The 17,032-nt window shown below is 39.5% G+C and overlaps 1 protein-coding gene across 2 annotated transcripts in view; it reads right to left on the bottom strand.

The window, feature by feature from the left end:
- Positions 1-16,739, bottom strand: part of ZBTB20 (zinc finger and BTB domain containing 20) — a 390,835-nt gene extending 374,096 nt beyond the window's left edge. Inside the window, exon 1 of one of the 2 annotated variants that reach the window (XM_006884270.1) lies at positions 16,671-16,739. The gene's annotated coding sequence lies outside the window, so the exon portion shown is untranslated. Of the gene's footprint in view, positions 1-15,904; positions 15,996-16,670 lie in introns of those variants that run through there. The other variant, XM_006884271.1, reaches the window with a different exon arrangement.
- Positions 16,740-17,032: the final 293 nt, after the last annotated feature.

Raw genomic sequence — 17,032 nt, 5'->3', positions numbered from 1 at the left:
GCACTGAGGTATTTTCTCCCTTTAGAAACTCAGGACTTGGGGCAAGACCCTCAGAGAGAACAGTTCCTGTTCAAAATTCATGGCATCAAGAAAGTCCACAGCTGTGCACTGGTGTCTACTCTAGGGCAAACATTAAGCTACCCAAAAGATTAACATGGGTATGGTCCTTCTTAGTAGACAAGGCAAGGCACCCAAATACCCACAGCATGAAAAGCACTCAAATACCCACAATACACAAAGGAGCCTTTATTTTGAGAGATAAAAACAATGGGATACACAATTCTTAGTCAACAAGATGCTGTCATTAACCAATGATTTCTAGTAAGGAAATATCAGAACAGTTCATAGAAAGGACAACAGGATTCTTGCCGGATGAGGATGAACTATGGACACAGCAAAAGACAAGCTAATCTTAAATAACAAGCAAAATGCATTGTTTCTCACAACCAATTCCCAACTATTCCTACCTAGCACTGTTGGAACTATCTCAGGGGTACTGACAGAGCCTGGAGATGGTCCTGAGATCTTTGCTAGCATACGCTCTCTCCTGAAGCTTCCTTTGGGGCCACACTACCAGCCATCTGAAGAACTTACGGAGGAAACATGAGAGAAGCTTTGTGTTGATCAGAGATGGTGAGAGCACAGGAGGGGCCTAGAGTGATTGATCCTCCTGAATCTTAAGAGGATCCAAACAAGTGGGAGTCCAAAGGAAACTGTGTACTCCCTGAATTTATTTCCCAGACAGTGAAGATTTGTGAACATAAAATGCTGGCCAAGAATATAATACACAGTAAACTCCTCACTGGTCAGAAGATTGAATGAGCAAAGGGCCCTCTCCAGCTTGCCTTGCTCTTTAAGGAGCAATGAAATCATATATAAAGCAAAGAGAGTGAAACATTTAAGAAGCATTTTGCATCTAAAGTTAGGGTTAAGCAGAGTTAGGATTATGGCTAGTAGAAAACTGACATGGAAATGCTATTAATGCTTTTTAAAGTGTCCTTTTTTAAATTCATCTCCATAGTTTTGAGTGGATTTGGGTCTTAATCCCTCTCCCATCTAAAAAACTGCAATTACTGTCTCTCTCCCTCCTGCCCTTAAACTGGCCATCTCTGATTTAGTGTCAATCCCCTTGATTTACCTTGTATGCAGCACATCATGGCCAGACTATCTCCTAAATCACTGCTTTCCATGTTTTAGCTTGCCTCTGAAATATTCTTGTTATCCAGCAAACTCTTCCTGTTCAAACTCAGTTCTAACAATATGGTAGCCATTGTTCTCATTAGTCACAGTGAATAAATTCTGGACTCTCCACTTGCCTTTCAAATATGGGATCCTAACCACCACCACCAAACATCATATCTCTAGTGCACTCCTTTACTACACTACATGTACACTCCATTCAAATGCTTTCATGTAGGTTGAAACGTCTTTTTTCCATTCCTTTTACTTCCCTGTCCTGCCTTATCATACTAAAGGATGCCATCTTACTTTCTCTTCAAAAGACTACTTTCCCCTCCATCCTAACACGTCCACTTTCTAGTTGTACATCTAAAGTTCTTCCTCCACTATGAAGCCTCCTAGCTTCATATTCTAGGCCATCCTGACGTGATTGGAATTTAAGTCTATAAAAGTCTTAAAGTTCCTTGTGGGCAAATACTGATTGTCTGACAATTACTAATAAAGTTAGTTAACTATTTGTGCAATAGTAATTATGTTTAGAATCATACTTGTTTCCAAATTTGAACTGTAACTTTTATCTTCTTTTTTGATTTCTTCCTTTTTTGGTAAAAATCTATCTTCCCTCAGCTCCCCAAGAGTGAAAAAGAGTGATAATAAAGAGAACACAAGAAACATAAAAATTTAATGGCCAGTGGTCTTCATTAACAACAAAAACTTCTCTATTTTACATATTATATTTACTACACTAATGGCAAGAAGCTGTGCTGCAATCCTGAAGGCACACGGTTTGAGGCCACCATCAGCTCCATGGGAGAAAGATGGACAATCTCCTGTGATTAACTGCCTCTGAAAACCCAACAAAGGGTCAACTATGGGTCAGTTCTGACTCTGTGATACAGAACAACACAATAATGCTAACATTAGGGAGCTCTGGTAGCCTACTGGTAAGAAGCTCAGCTGCATTCCAAAGGCACACGGTTCAAATCCACCAGCTGCAGTCTCCTCTGATGTGATTAACTGCCTCTGAAAATTTGCTGGTGGTTCAGCTATGGGTCGGTTCTGACTCAACGACACACAACATCAACAAGAAAACCAACATTATTGAATTAAATTGACCTTAAATAGACTTTGGATGTTGTTAGCACTGGCCTGGGCTATAACAAGTATTGGGCTACTTCAACCAAGTTCAGGATACAAGATCAATGATGTTTACCAGGAAAATAAGAAACACAGCAGGGGGTATAACAAATAGTACAACATATCATAGGCCAAGGCTGTTTAGTACTGTGTCTTCAAGAGAGGACTTGACATCAGCTTTCATTTGCTTAGTGATATAAATGCATTTTTCCTCAAAATAAAATAAATATAGGAAGGGGTGTGTAAATAGTGTGATATGAAGATCAAAATCAAGGTTAGAGTCAAGGGCTTCAGATCAAAGTACAAATGGACAATGAGTCACTTGTACTGTTGAAATCCAAATGCCAAATGAGGAAGGCAGCAGAGGCTCAGGTCTGGCTAAAGAATATAGTTCTAAGCATGAGGTTCCCAATTCGATGGAGGTAAAGATGAAGTTGACTGGAGGGTTCCAACCCACAAAAAAAACCAACTGAGTATGAACTGGAAGAAGAGAACAGTATCTGAGGACAATAGAGTGCTGCAGCTGGGCAATGAGGTAACCTGAACGTTACACAGATTAAATGAAGAGCTGAGTGAATAGACAAGTAAGAATATTCATTCATTCACCCTACATTTATTTATTTAATGAGAACTAAGAAGATGAACCAATCAATAGATCTATGAGTTGACCCTGCCTCATAAAACAGTGTGGAGTAGAGACAGTCATTAAACAACTTTGACAATGAGTTGAGAGCAGCTATGGAATAAGTCGGGAACTCTGGTGGCTTAGTGAGTAGGGTTGCACTACCCATCCAAAGACAGGTAGTTCAAATCCACCAGTTACTCCTTGAGAGAAAGACGGGCAATCCTCTTCTCATGCAATTTACAACCTCTGAAAACCTACTGGTAGGTCAGTCATGAGTAGATTTCAAGTCAATGGCACACAACAACAACAGCAATGAAGGAAGTCAGTAATAGAAGCAAGGCCCAGTCAGCTAGTATCCCACATCAAGTATTTGACTTCGTAGTAAGGCTGAGCAGTACCAAGCCAATCTCATTTAAAATATGGATCGTTCGTACATCTCCTCTTAGGGTAACAATAAGATTAACACATTCCTAGGATAACATTAAGGATTCAATAGCATAATAAGAAAAAAAAATATTAAGTGCCTACTCTATCTCTAAGGAGGTCCGGTGGCCTAGTCCATAAGGACTTGTGCTACATGACTCAAAGGCCTTGCTTCCCTGGTGGTTTGAATCTGCCTGCAGCTCTAAGATAGAAAGACGGGCATTGTTTTTGGATGTTATTTGCAACTTTGGGAACAGTGGTGGATTAGCTATGAGGTGGTGGTTGTTTTGACAACAATGACTTTGACTTGTTTTTTTAAAATACACTTCTGGACACTCAACGAGTCAGTTCTGGCTTGAAGGTACACAACAAAAGAAAAACAACAACAAACGTTTATATACCACATATTAAGTATATTTTCTAGGTCATTTATTCCCCATAATGGCTTGGTGAGGAAGATATTTTTAATACTGTTATAATTATCATCCCCGTTTCACAGATTAGGAAACCAAAGCAAAAAGAATTAAGTAGCTTTTCCCAGTGTGTAAACTGTAGAATTTAAGCAGTCTGTTCTCGTACTCAATCTGCTAAATCATAAAAATTAGAGCTGAGTTAATGCCTCCTGGAATTCATCTATGGCCACACGATTTTAAAAAATTAAATAAAATTGTCAGAGGGAGCTCTGGGAGCCTAGAGGTAAGGAGCTGCACTGTAATCCCAAAGGTACTTGGTTCAAATCCACCAGCTGCTCTGTGAAAGAAAGATGAACAATCTCCTCCGATGCAATTAGCTGCCTCTGAAAATCCACTGACGAATCAGCTATGGGTCACTGGTGACTCAATGGTCCAGAACAACAACATATAGTAGACACAGGGGGAAAATGTCTCTCTCTTAAAAAACAAACAAACAAAAAATATTAAAAAAAACACACAAAAAACCAACTGTCATGGATAGAAATTATTACAGAAAGTCTTCTCAGAAATATGACAATGGCATATTATGTTGTTCACGCATGTAATTAAGGTATCATGATAACAGATGAGGTGGATTTGGCTTTTCTAGATTTTACTTTTTAATTGTACTATGTAAGTAATAAAGAAGGACTATGATGATGGACTAGCAGATCAAAAAGTAAAGATTGTCTCAGTCAATCATAAACTGTGGTCCAGCTCTATACATTTCCATGCCTTCATTTCTCTGTAGGGTGACACAGGTTCAATCAGATGACCATGGTTACCACATATGAAGTCACAAAATTTTATCAGTTATGTAATTTTCTGAACCTTAATATTCATGCCTGGATTTCTTCGTTTTTATTTTATACTCATTTATTTACAAAGTTTGAATACATTTTTTTTTTCTTTTCACAAAAGATCATTCCTATTTCCTTCACTCTAAATTTCTTCTTCAGGTAGTTGTATTCAAATCCAGCTAAGAAAGGAAAAATCACCACCAAAATGACTCAAGGTGATTGGACTGCAGCATCCACTTTTGATGACCTGATTATTCATAGGAGACCATGACCATGAATTTTCCTTAAAAACCAAAGAAAAAATGTATCCAATTCAGAATTTTACTTGTTGGTTTCCTGGAGTCAAGTTGAAAGCAGTACCTAATAAATAATATTTGGCCATTTGGTTTTTGATACAAGTCTATTTTCCCAAGCATAAACATTTAACCCAGCATGGCTTCCTGTATCTCAAGGTAGAATATTCCCTTTCGATGTCAAGGGCTTCATGTTTATGGAGCCGTATTTGACCTCTGCTTTACTGGATCCAATGACTATGAAACATTATCACTTTCCAAAGCGAGCGTGAGGCAAGGCAAAGAGGCAAAGAATGGAGCAAGAACTTAAAGATGCTAAACTCTGGTTTAGGTAAATCTGAAAAGTCTTCCCTTATCCAGTTCCTGTATAATAGAGGGCTCTGAACTTAAACAGTCTTGAAGCAGAAAAAACACATGCTTATATTCTGCATTTGCCTGGAGATTTTAGCCTCTTTTAGCTTTTGACCTTCAATGAAAAGATACAACTACTTTTAGCCCTTAAGCCTATCCCAGCTGCAAAGGTGACAGATACCTGTCATATTTTAGGACAGCTTATCACCTCAGCCCCTGGAGTGATTGAATATTTATAGACACAAAGATAGTAACATAAAACACATATGTATAGGCAGGAGTTCCCTGGAGGTGGCGATTAGGACTAGGCAGTAATTTTAGCTTGAAGTTCCTATGACTTAAATAGCCACTTGAGCTCTGCTCTTGCAGTTTATGATGTCAATAGAACCCCTAAATGAAATTACAGCCTTCTGATACGCAGCAGGATATCCTTTCTTTGCCATGCAATGTACACGGCCAGGAGAAATTGCTCTGTATATGGAGTTTCACTAAAGCAGAATTTATCATAAGGCTGCTCTGCTAAAATATCATTATGCTGTTATTCACTGGATAACATATCTAATGACTCGGGGTGCACTTGATAGCCATGTTTCAGTGAATGCAGACGCACGCCCTGATGTGAACTGGGCACTCCAGTGCTTCAAAGCACTATCGATTTCAATTCTACCATAATTTACACCTGGCTTATTTTGCCAATAGCTTGAACCCATGCTAACACTAGGACATCCACATCCAAGTATTAGAGAAATCAGAAATGAACTGCACAGCAAAAATGCATACAGCAAACTTTCTAGGATTCTGCCCCTTTAATAATCTCCCTTGATGGTAATTCAATATTCTGCATAGCTTTCCCCATTATGCTTGGGCATCTCTGCTAGCTTTGCCCCATACCTGGTGATGGTAATAATGAGAACCTCTTATTGTTTATAGGGTCACTATGAGTTGACGTAGACTCAATAGACACCTGACAAATAGTTATACAAACTGTGGGTATCTCTGTGGTAGGACCTAACTACCAGCCTTGATTCCCTAAAATCGGGCATAATGGCTGGCATATAATTGCTCTAGTTTGTTGTTCTCTGTAAATTCCTCTTCTGCTGTTTCATGAATGTATTCTCTAAGGTTCTGTTCCCCTTTGCATTCCATCAATATATTTTCCTTGATAAGAGCCTACTTCCTAATTTCAACTGGGAGCTCTAGTGGCCTAGCGGTAAGAATCTGCACTGCAATCCTAATCACACATGGTTTGAATCCTCCAGTTGCTCTGTGAGAGAAGAATGAGCAATCTCCTCCTGTGTGATTACTGCCTCTGAAAGCCTGCGAGAGGGTCAGCTATGGGTTGGTTTTGACTCAACAGGATGTAACAACAACCACCGCCATGATGCTAACAATTCAAACGACTGCTAAACATACCTGTTCCTTTCCCTGACAAATCTCCAGTGTTTCTGATTAAACCAAACTGTCTACTAGACTGCCTAGCAGTTTGCCTTCAAGTAGTCTGAAGGTTGATAGTTCAAACTCAGAGGTGTCGTGGAAGAAAGGCCTGGCAACCTGCTTCCATACATATTGTAGCGAAGACAGCCTGATGGAGCCTTTATAAGTCAGAATGTATTCAAGAGCAACATGTTTTACTTGTTATTTTAAATTAACATTAACTTGAATGCCAACATCTCAGAATTAACACATCCAAACCAAAATGATTGTTTTCCCCAGCTTCCAAGGCCTGTTCTCCTCCCCACATCTTTTCTTGCTTTGTTGCATCAAACAGAAACCTGGGGATAATCCATAATTCCTTCTTCTCTCAGTGCCCAGTCTATCAGTTATCAAATTGTGTCCATTCTGTCTCCTATCTGTTGAACTTGTCTCCTCTTTTCTATTCCCACAGTCATTGTCCTAGTTCAGGACTTTATTGTTCTGTCTAAACAATTTATGTTGTCTCCCAACTCATTTTCATGCCTCTACCCTCCCTTTTCTCCAATCTATCCTCCACCCTGCGGCCAGTGTGATCTTTCATAGCACAATCTGATCATTAACCTTCTCTACTTAAAACCTTTCAATGGCTCCCTATGTGCCACAAAATGAAGTTAGCATTTCTTTGCATGGCAATCAAGTTTCCTTCAATTGATTTCTGCCTATGTCGGCAGTAACATTTCTCGGGGCTCCTACCCTAGACACCAGTGATCCTCATTGTTCCCCAGCTCGACTGTGCCACACCCTCCCTAATTGTCTTTGTCCCTACTTATGCTCTTACTTAATGCTCTTCTTCCTTCCTCTTCACCAGGAAAAATCCCACAAGGACCAGCAGGAAGACTGGTAGATCCGGTAAAGGTTTCCCTTCCCCTCCCCATGCACATTCAGCTAAGTATACTATTTCGTGCCTTCATTACCCTCTAAATAACTTCCAATTGTAATAGTTACTATATATTATCACAACAAGTTTTCTTAGGTTGCTTTTGTGTGGTCTAGTTGCGTTGCCAATCCAAAGGCAGGTTTGAATTCACCAACTGTCCCAAGGGAGAAAGCTGGGCAGTCTCCTCTCATGTGATTTACAGCCTCTTAAACCAGCTAGAGGTTCTGCCTGCCAAAAGACAATGCATTGTTGTATTTTCCTTGCTGTTTCTCCTCTAGTAAATAAACCAAAGCCATGTTTTATTCAGCTTTGTATCACCAATGGCGCACATCACCAGAAGGGAACCCAAAGCAGCATACAAGGCCATACACGATGAGGCTCCTACTTCCCCCTTTCCCTCATCTTTTAGCACTGTCCTGCTCATGCACTCGGAATCTGTCACACAGGCTTGCTTGCTATCACTCAAAGTTGCCAGATATATTCTAGCCCAAGGCCTTTGCACTTGGCAGTGCTATTGCTGAAAATGCTTCTGCCTCACTGTTGACATTACATTCTCCATCTACATCAGGTAAAGATCTTCAACATCTTAAATGTTATTGCCTCAGTGGAATCTTTCTTTACAAATTTACAGGCTTATTGTCTGCTATACATTCCCCCCCACACACACCTGCCCGTCATTCATTTTCCTTCACAGTATTAATCCCTCTCTAATATGCTATATATTTTATATATGCATTTATTGTCTATTTAGAAATAAGCACAATAAGAAGAGAGAGAGATTGTAGTATTCACAGCCTGCAAACCAGAGCTAATCACACATGCTAACCCATGGCCTCGCATCTCCCCTGGTTCGAACCCACCTGCAGCTCCAAGGAAGAAAGATGGGCAATTTCCTTCTGTTTATGATCTACAGCCTCAGGTCATTATGAGTCAGAACCAACTGGACTGATAGTGAGTTTGGGAAAAACGTCAGGCACATAACAAGTTCTCAGTATGTAGTTGATGACAAATGAGTCTATCTTTAGTAGCATTACACCTAACTACATAATAGGGACAAAAAAATAATTGTGAAACTAATGAAAAAATGGGTGAGTGAATTAATTAGTGCTAAATCCATGTTCAGTGAATGTAATGAAGTTAACTGCAACCTGATCCTCACAACAGCACTTGGAAGTAAGTTGAATGGGTACTATTATCCTCGTTAGACAAATGAGGTATAATGAGTCCCAGAAAGGTTAGGGGCCTAAATTAAGGCTACATAGGTAGTTAAGGGCTTGCTACTTTTTTTTTCCAATTCACTATTGAAAGGTAGAGACAATTCTTTGCCCTTTAGCTATTATCGAATTTCTGAACCCTTCTCATGATAAACCACCAACATTTGCAACACTATTTTGGTTTCTCTTGACTAGGGAGGCAATTAACAGGAGGTGCAAGGTGCTAATACTTTTTATTACAAATTGTGTCTTTCCTTATTAGGTTCTTTTCATAAAACAGACCCTTTTCTTTCATTTTCAAAAGTGGATTAGGCACTCTTACAATTTTGCCTCTCAGAGCGGTTCACACATGCCTACCCAGGAGGGCATCGGGATGCGATTTCTGCCAGAATGAAGGTGAGTGTGGCACGTGCAGCTTGAGGATGAGCAGGTTGTTTGGTGCCGAATTTGTGCTAATGGGGGTGTCCTCTATGTGTTACCCGGCGGAGAACACATTCAACAACAAAACACTTCTGCTTTTGGCATGTCTGTGGAGAGCTAACTTTGCATTGTTCAAGGGTTAATTATCCATTTTGTGAATCATTTCTCTTTCTCCCTCTGGCTGCTTATGTCTAGGAATTCAGTTCACTACGGGGTAAGCACAGAAAATAAAAGATGAAAATCAAACTAGTAGATTTCATTATAGAGTAGACGCTCCAGGAAAAAAAAAGAAATCCTCTTTGGGAAACAGATTCAGATGTAGTTTGAAAATTGCCAACACGACTGACCATTGATAACAGATGTGATGATTACAGACCGTTGTATACCATCATTTATTTAATTTTATTTGTATTTTGCTTTGTTTTATTTTTTACTAAAGGTGCTTATAAGCCATGTCTTCAAATGCACTCCGTTGTATACCATCGTTTATTTAATTTTATTTGTATTTTGTTTTGTTTTATTTTTTACTAAAGGTGCTTATAAGCCATGTCTTCAAATGCACTCAAGATTTCTTAACTGTCCTTTCTTCCCCCCGCCCCCAAGAACGAATTCTTTCAATTTCTCTCACCCCACCACCCTTCAAATTATACAACTCCCTCCCCCTGCACACCCTCACCTCTCTGCTTCCAACCTCTCCTACACCTCTTGGATGCTTATACTCATTCTACAGTAATGGTTTTATACAATATTTATCCTTGTGGGACTGAGTTAGCACCATTTACTTTTAAAAACTCTTATTTGTGAGGGTTGTAGTATACGAAGTTATGCCTTGGACGGGATTCATGCCAGTAAGCATGAACGTTAGGGATGCGGACTGAGCCAATGGCACATTAGAAATTCGTACAACTTGATACCCCTCCCTCTGATGTCACCAGAGCATGGAAGATGCCTCACTACAGAGCCGTTTAATGACTGAAGCAACGGCCAAGCAATCTTATCAATCTCATACTATTGATGAAAACCAATCGCACTTGGCTATTTTCAGTTATTATTTACCTCAGATGGGGAATTTAATTAGTCCTTGTTAAACCAGTGCAAGTTATTTGGCGGCTTGTCCTTTCGCCCCCATTTCTTTGTTCTGCCTGTTTGCCCCACCTCTCTCCTGTCTCATTCACAAGGCCTTCATAGTCTCCATGCCTTTTTACATCTACCACCCAACTGAACACCTCAGATGTTAAGTTTCAGGAAAGGAAAACAAAACACCCCTACTGACTGATTAAAAGCAAGTACTGACAAACTGGCAGAGTCTTCAGTCATTATTATGTTATCAGTACATTTGGTTGCGTGAGAAGACCACGTGGTCACCCTCAAGAGTCGTGGAGAGTAGATGTTGTTGTTGTTGCTTGATGCCCTCGAGTCGTAGACGACTCATAGCGACCCTATGAATGAACAGCCTGAGCACTGTTCGTATATAGAGTTTCCGGAGGCAAGACATTTTGGAAGTGGGTGTGGCTCCTGCTTCCAGGCTTGATTTAGTCGGGAAGCTCCAGCCAACACTGTCCATCATGGGTACCTGTTCCCACGATTGGCACATCACCGAGAGTAGATAAAACTGCTGAAAATAACCAGTCATCTTTAAGATTAAAGAAGGTAGGTCAGCAAATGGCTGGAAATTCTATCAAGCGGTTGAAGATATAATATGGACTTTAAGAGACTCCAATACACAAGAATATCTAGGAGGTTTTTTTGACATGTTTCTTCCACTAATATAAGAAAGACAGAATTCAACACATTGCTGTTGCGTTGGAATCAACTCACAGCTGACCCCCCGGTGGGATTTTTGGTTGTTTTTTTGCCTCAGGTTAGATGGGAGGAGACTGCTCATCTTTCTCCTGAAGAGCCCCTCATGGATTTGGACCACCAAAGACATACTTTTCAAATTAGCCGCACAACCTCTTACATAGCATGGCGCCAGAGCTCCCCTGAGTTAACATATCTTTACTGTTAATTCAAACTCATGTAAATATTCATTACTTGGTACCAGCAGCCAGTAAATTAAACTACAAACTGCACTGGGAAAGTCTGCTGTCAGAGATATCTCCAAAGTACTAAAGAGCAACGATATCAGTCTGGAGACTAAGGTACGCCTGATACAGGCCATAGCCTTTGCAATTACTTGCTATTCATCAGAAAGCTGGACAATGATATAAGGAGAATTGATGCCTTTGTGCTGTGGTGCTGGAGAAGAGTACTGAGTATACCATGGACTGCTAGGAGAACAAACAAGTTTGTCCTTCAGAGAGTGAAGAAGCCGGGCTACTCCTTGGAGGCAAGGATTCCGCAGCTTTGTCTGACTGACATACTTTGGACATGTTGCAAGGTGGGATCAGTCCTTGGAGAGGACTTGAGAGGGTGGAGGGACAGCACAGGAGAGGAAGACCCTCGATGAGATGGATTGATTCAGTCACTGGGGTAATGGAGGTAGGTGTATCAGAGAGAGTAAGAATGGCACAGGATAGAGTTGGGTTTAGGGTCACTATGAGTCGCAGGAGACTTGATGGCACATAACAACAACAATAACAACAATATTCATTAATCATTCCCTGAAATTGAGGCAATTTAACAGTGGTTGTGGAAGAGGTAAAATACAATACCTGCCGGCTAATCACCTTCCATTTTGTACACCGAGAACAATGACAATTTAAAACACTTCAGGTGCCAAATAGGAGCTTTTGGGTGGAGAAAATGATAAGGTGCTTGAGCACTACCTGAATGACTGACCGTTTCAACCCATCCAGAGAAGCCTAGGAACACAAAACTGACAGGACTGACCTGATGGCAAATGATGTCTATAACAACCTATGCACCAAATAAAAGACAGGTTGTTCATTGTTATTTAAGTTGATTACAACTCATGGAAACTCAGAGCAAAAGAACTCCAACAGGCTTTCACGGCTGTGACCTTTGGGAAGCAGATTACAGGCCTATCTTCTGAGGCACCTCTGGGTGCTAACCTTGGACTAGCGGTCAGTATATGGCCACTCAGGATCTGATAAAATTAAAAGTTTAGATTTTCATAATGCTATAAATATCAGAAGTGGCTGATCACTTCCAGTTTAGGTCATCATGGAAAAATTCAGAGAAAAAATGTACTTTGCAAGAATAATTGATAGAGTATAATGAAAAGGTATCTGGGAAATCATCAATGCTGCTATGTGAATATAGCATCAAAGTGTTGAGCACACAACTAAATAGCTGAGCAATAGAATAAACTAGGTCACTTGTATATGCATTCATTCTTGCAAAATAAAGTTAATTCATTAAATAGATTCTCAATTTTAAGATAATGAATAGCAATTTAATTTCTATTTAATTTAAAAACTACATATAGCAATTAATATTTTTAAATTATTTATAATAGAATTTAAGACTATAGCTTAATATGCATATCTGATGAAATACAATTTTTCATTTTATCAGGGGGCCAAATCTTACTTTTTTCATTATTGTTCATAAATACCTGTGTGAAACTTCTGCATTGTCAATGAAATAGAATATCAAATATGCTTTACTTACTGTCAATGCACTAAATATTTTAATGACTTCAAAGGCAAGTAAACTGGGTAATATTTGGTTTTATTTTTAACAGTTGAGTATAGGCATATGATCATGTATGTATATATGCATTTATAACATAATGCACCTAATCATGATACAGGAAATTGACCTCTTTTAACCTTTTTTTCTTTTAAATTATCTGTCTTTTATACAGTCACAAAAATACCAAAATTTGTTTCCAAACAGATGGTAAAGAACAATCATTAAGGATAATTTATTTTTTTTTATTATTTAGAAATCAGTGATTGCGTTATAGAGGAGACATGTAGGAAATAATACAGCTCATGTAAGAGAACATACATTGACAATATGCATCTTCTGTAATGACATTCAAATTCCTAGGATGAACACAGGAAAAGGAATTATTAATAATATTATGTTAATAAATAAGCTTCATGAAGTGAAAGACAATATACAGTCAGGGGTTGTAATAAATTGATTACATTAGTCAACTGCAATAAATGTTATAAAACAAAACACGTATGAAAGATTGAATAAAAATCAATATAATTTGTAAAAAATATTATGTGAATAGCTTGTAATATTTGTATTGAAAATACCAGGTATTACTAAAATACACAAAAATACATTATTGTCTTGACTTTTTGTCAGGGAGATACTAGTCAGAATCTGATTTCTTAATTCTCCCAACTTAGGCATGGAATTCTTCCACTATCATGGGAACTCCAGATGTTTGCTATTCTAAGGGAAATCTCTTAGGCAGGTCATATTTTTAAATGGTCTCTCTTGGGAGATACTTTTAGATATTTTGTGTTTACCTATTCTCTGCTTAAAATTGTTTCTAACATTTCATATGCAATGGTAATTTTCAATAACAGCTTGTTTTCAAAGTGTTAAGAGATCCAGTTTTCTTTCAATATCATCTTATTCAAGACTTTATCATAAACTAATAGAAAATTTTCCTGAGAATCTGTGCAGTGCAAGTGTTAACTGAATAGCACAACTTTCTCCAGAGGTCTTGATGGTAATGGCTTGGGTTATATATAAAGTCTTATTATATATTATTTAAAATATCACATCTTATAAAATATAATACTGTTCTGCCATTCAACTTCTTTGTTTAAAAAAGAAGAGAACTATTGGAAACATACCCAAGAAACAGAATATGTACAAACAGTATATTGGTAATTAATAGAGTCTCACAGAAAAAGGCTAAGTTTACTATTACATGCTATTACATTTTTAGCATATAGGCCAGAAGGAAGCTCTGAGATTGTATCCTAGAACAGCGGCAGCTGAGGAAATTGATGTGCCTCATAAACTATAGGAATTGGACAGGAAGCTGACTTTTTGTCCTACAGATCACTGACAGACCCAGATGAAACTGTAACAGAGGTCAGCCTCTCTGGGGAACTTGGGATTCATAGCACACAAGAGTCTATTGCTAAGAATCTGAATTGCCCATAGTACCAAACAAAATTTCAAAACTAACTATCAATATAATAAATTAGATCATTGAACTAGCTTGGATAAGAATATACACCACAGACAGATTTAATACACATCTGGTTCAACAAACAAACAAAAAAATCAACCATTGCTAAAACATTTCTAACTTTCAGGAGGAATCTACTGGCAGTGTGTTAATAGCAAGGACAATTAAAACAATAAAATAGCATCGCTTTCCAAATATTTAAGAACATCGAATAACTGCCCCGTAGGCCGGGATGTGGTTCTTGGAAAATCTGGCCTATGAGAACCATATTGGAACATCAAAGGCTCCTCCCTCCCTCCAAAGAGCAATTCACTTCAGATGCTGCCACACAGTCAAATGTTTTTATGGCCACCATGTTTTCTGAGTCTTTTCTTCCTTTTCCTGTTCTTAATAGCTTGGAACACGCTATTAAGATTCTTATAATTGAAAAGATGACGAGAAAGCACAGTGAGATCAAACACTTCTAGGACAGCAAAGTGAGAAAGGACCTGATAGTGAAGGGTAAATACTTCTATATATATATATATATATATACACACACACACTACACACACACACACACACACACACATGTCAACTGAAATTTTCCTTTCAGGAGAGCCTAGTTATTAACAAAGACAAAATGCATTGCAATCAAGTTGGAATTAACTCTTAGCAGACCCTCCAATGGGTGTTCGGGATCATATACTGGCTGTGAAAGCTGGTCTGTTGACTCACATGTTTATCTCCTAACAACCACCCCCAGAGCACTCTTTGGATGACTTCTCAGAACACAATCAGCTAATCTCATATTGAAGGCAATACTATATTTGGGTTTAATACAGTGAGGACAGTCATCTAGCTTCCCTCTGTCCGAATGAGAAATTTCCCTGGATCCAAATAAGGACTCTGGTTGCATTTTTCTGTTCGATATCATGAATACAAAAGAATAAAATAAAAGAATAAAAGAGGGTGTGACAAAGAATGTTTTCAAAATTTGGGTGGAGTAAAGTTTCCTAACTTTTAAAAACAACCATTTCTTAGGAACGTAATCTTTAGAAAACTAATATTAAGAATATTCTTTTGCTAGACATCCTCGATAGATTCCCCTTCCTGCCAGCCTTGGGACTTCAGTATTCTGAGCATAACAATAAATGGTCAGAAACAGAGATGCACGAACAGTTGATAGAAAGCAACTCCAAAAAGCAGGATTGCTCCACTTTCACTTCCTCCTATTACTGCCCCTCATGCCATCACGGCCCCCACTCACTCACTCACCTATCTTCCTCCTCCCACCAGCATGTTTGCCAGACATGTCAAGGCTGACATCCATCGGTGGCAGCGTGAAATCTATGCCTGCAGGCTCATCCTGAGCACAGACTCAAGGCTCTGCTCTTGTCCACAGAGTGCTCTCAGCTGTGAACACTAAAGTCTTCATCAGCCCGTTGGATCATTCAGTAGTTTGGGTTTTTTAAGGGGGGGTGGGTGGAATTCTCTTCCCCCTCCTCCCCTTTTCTTTTTAAAAAAAGCCTTTTATTTCTTGCTTGTCTCAGAGACACCAAGAATAGAATCCTTGACACATCAAATTCTGGAACCTCACCACTCACCAGGACTGTGGTTCCTGATCCAAGGAGTGACGATTGAGAATCAGCACACAGTCTCTTGAGAGTATCCAGGCCTGGCTGTTAAGCTCTCTGCTCTGATTAGTTGGTCGAGTTCACAGTGTTCCAGAGTGCTGAAGCACAGAAATTAGGGAGGGGAGGTGGAAGGAAAATCACTGGAGCCTCTTACGATCTAACTTCCACTAACTGGGAGGAAATGTCTTATAAATAAACAACAGCAAGAGAAACAACAACAACAACAACAAATCCATCCCGTCCTGGCAGAGGAATGTACATTATTGTCTTCCAACGGAAAACTTTACTCCACACCAGAAGGCAGCCATAGCTCCTGAAACCATCTCTCTTAAAACTGAAAGGAAAAGAATCCACAAGAAAAGGAGAACAAAAAGATATTTTCTTTCTTTCTTTTTTAATCCCCTTGAATTTTGTTGGGAAGTTCACACGAGTTCCCTGTTGACAAACTAAACTAAGCAGTTTCAACAGTGTCACTGTTCCAGGATTTCTTGCGGAGGCTGCTTATTAGGAAAATTTCATTTCTGCCCCGATCATTGCTGTACCATCCGGACATTTTCAGAAGGGAAGTGCAGGAAGGGGGGGTTGCCACTATGGAGAAGAGGAAGAAGAGAGGACAAAGGAAAACTCCTGATGAACTGGGCTGCCCTGGCCACGGCCATGGTAAAGCGAGCCCCCTCCCACCACCCCACTGCTGCTTGTTGAGGACTTGGTGGTGCGACGTGTGTCATCTACTTACTCTGTCTGCTCGGGAGGCTGAGGTTCCTACATTTCCAGCTCATGCTGGACTGTACCGTAAGCAACAAGTGAAATGAGTTCAGTGATCTCATTCTAGTCCTTCGACTCCTGTCCACATCACTAAGCGACTGCACAGCTTGGCACAGGCCAGGATGAGTCAGCAGTCTCTGGTCATGAGAGGCCAGGCCTGGGATAGCCGGGAGTTTAGGTCAGGAGCAAAGTGAAGCAGAATGGCAGTGTAGAGGGCAGGGCTCAGCTCTGCAATACAAGGGGACACTGCAGGTCGGAATGAAAGCGCCCCATCAGCTGTGGGGTGAGGACTGAAGGACTGCAGAAAAAAAGAAGCAAAAAGGAAAAGCTTAT

This window comes from Elephantulus edwardii, unplaced genomic scaffold, assembly GCF_000299155.1.
Source record: "Elephantulus edwardii isolate Elephantulus edwardi_28Jun2011 unplaced genomic scaffold, EleEdw1.0 scaffold00032, whole genome shotgun sequence".
NCBI lineage: Eukaryota > Metazoa > Chordata > Mammalia > Macroscelidea > Macroscelididae > Elephantulus > Elephantulus edwardii.
Note: the sequence above shows the minus strand (reverse complement) of the source record. Positions and strands in the feature narration are given on the sequence as shown.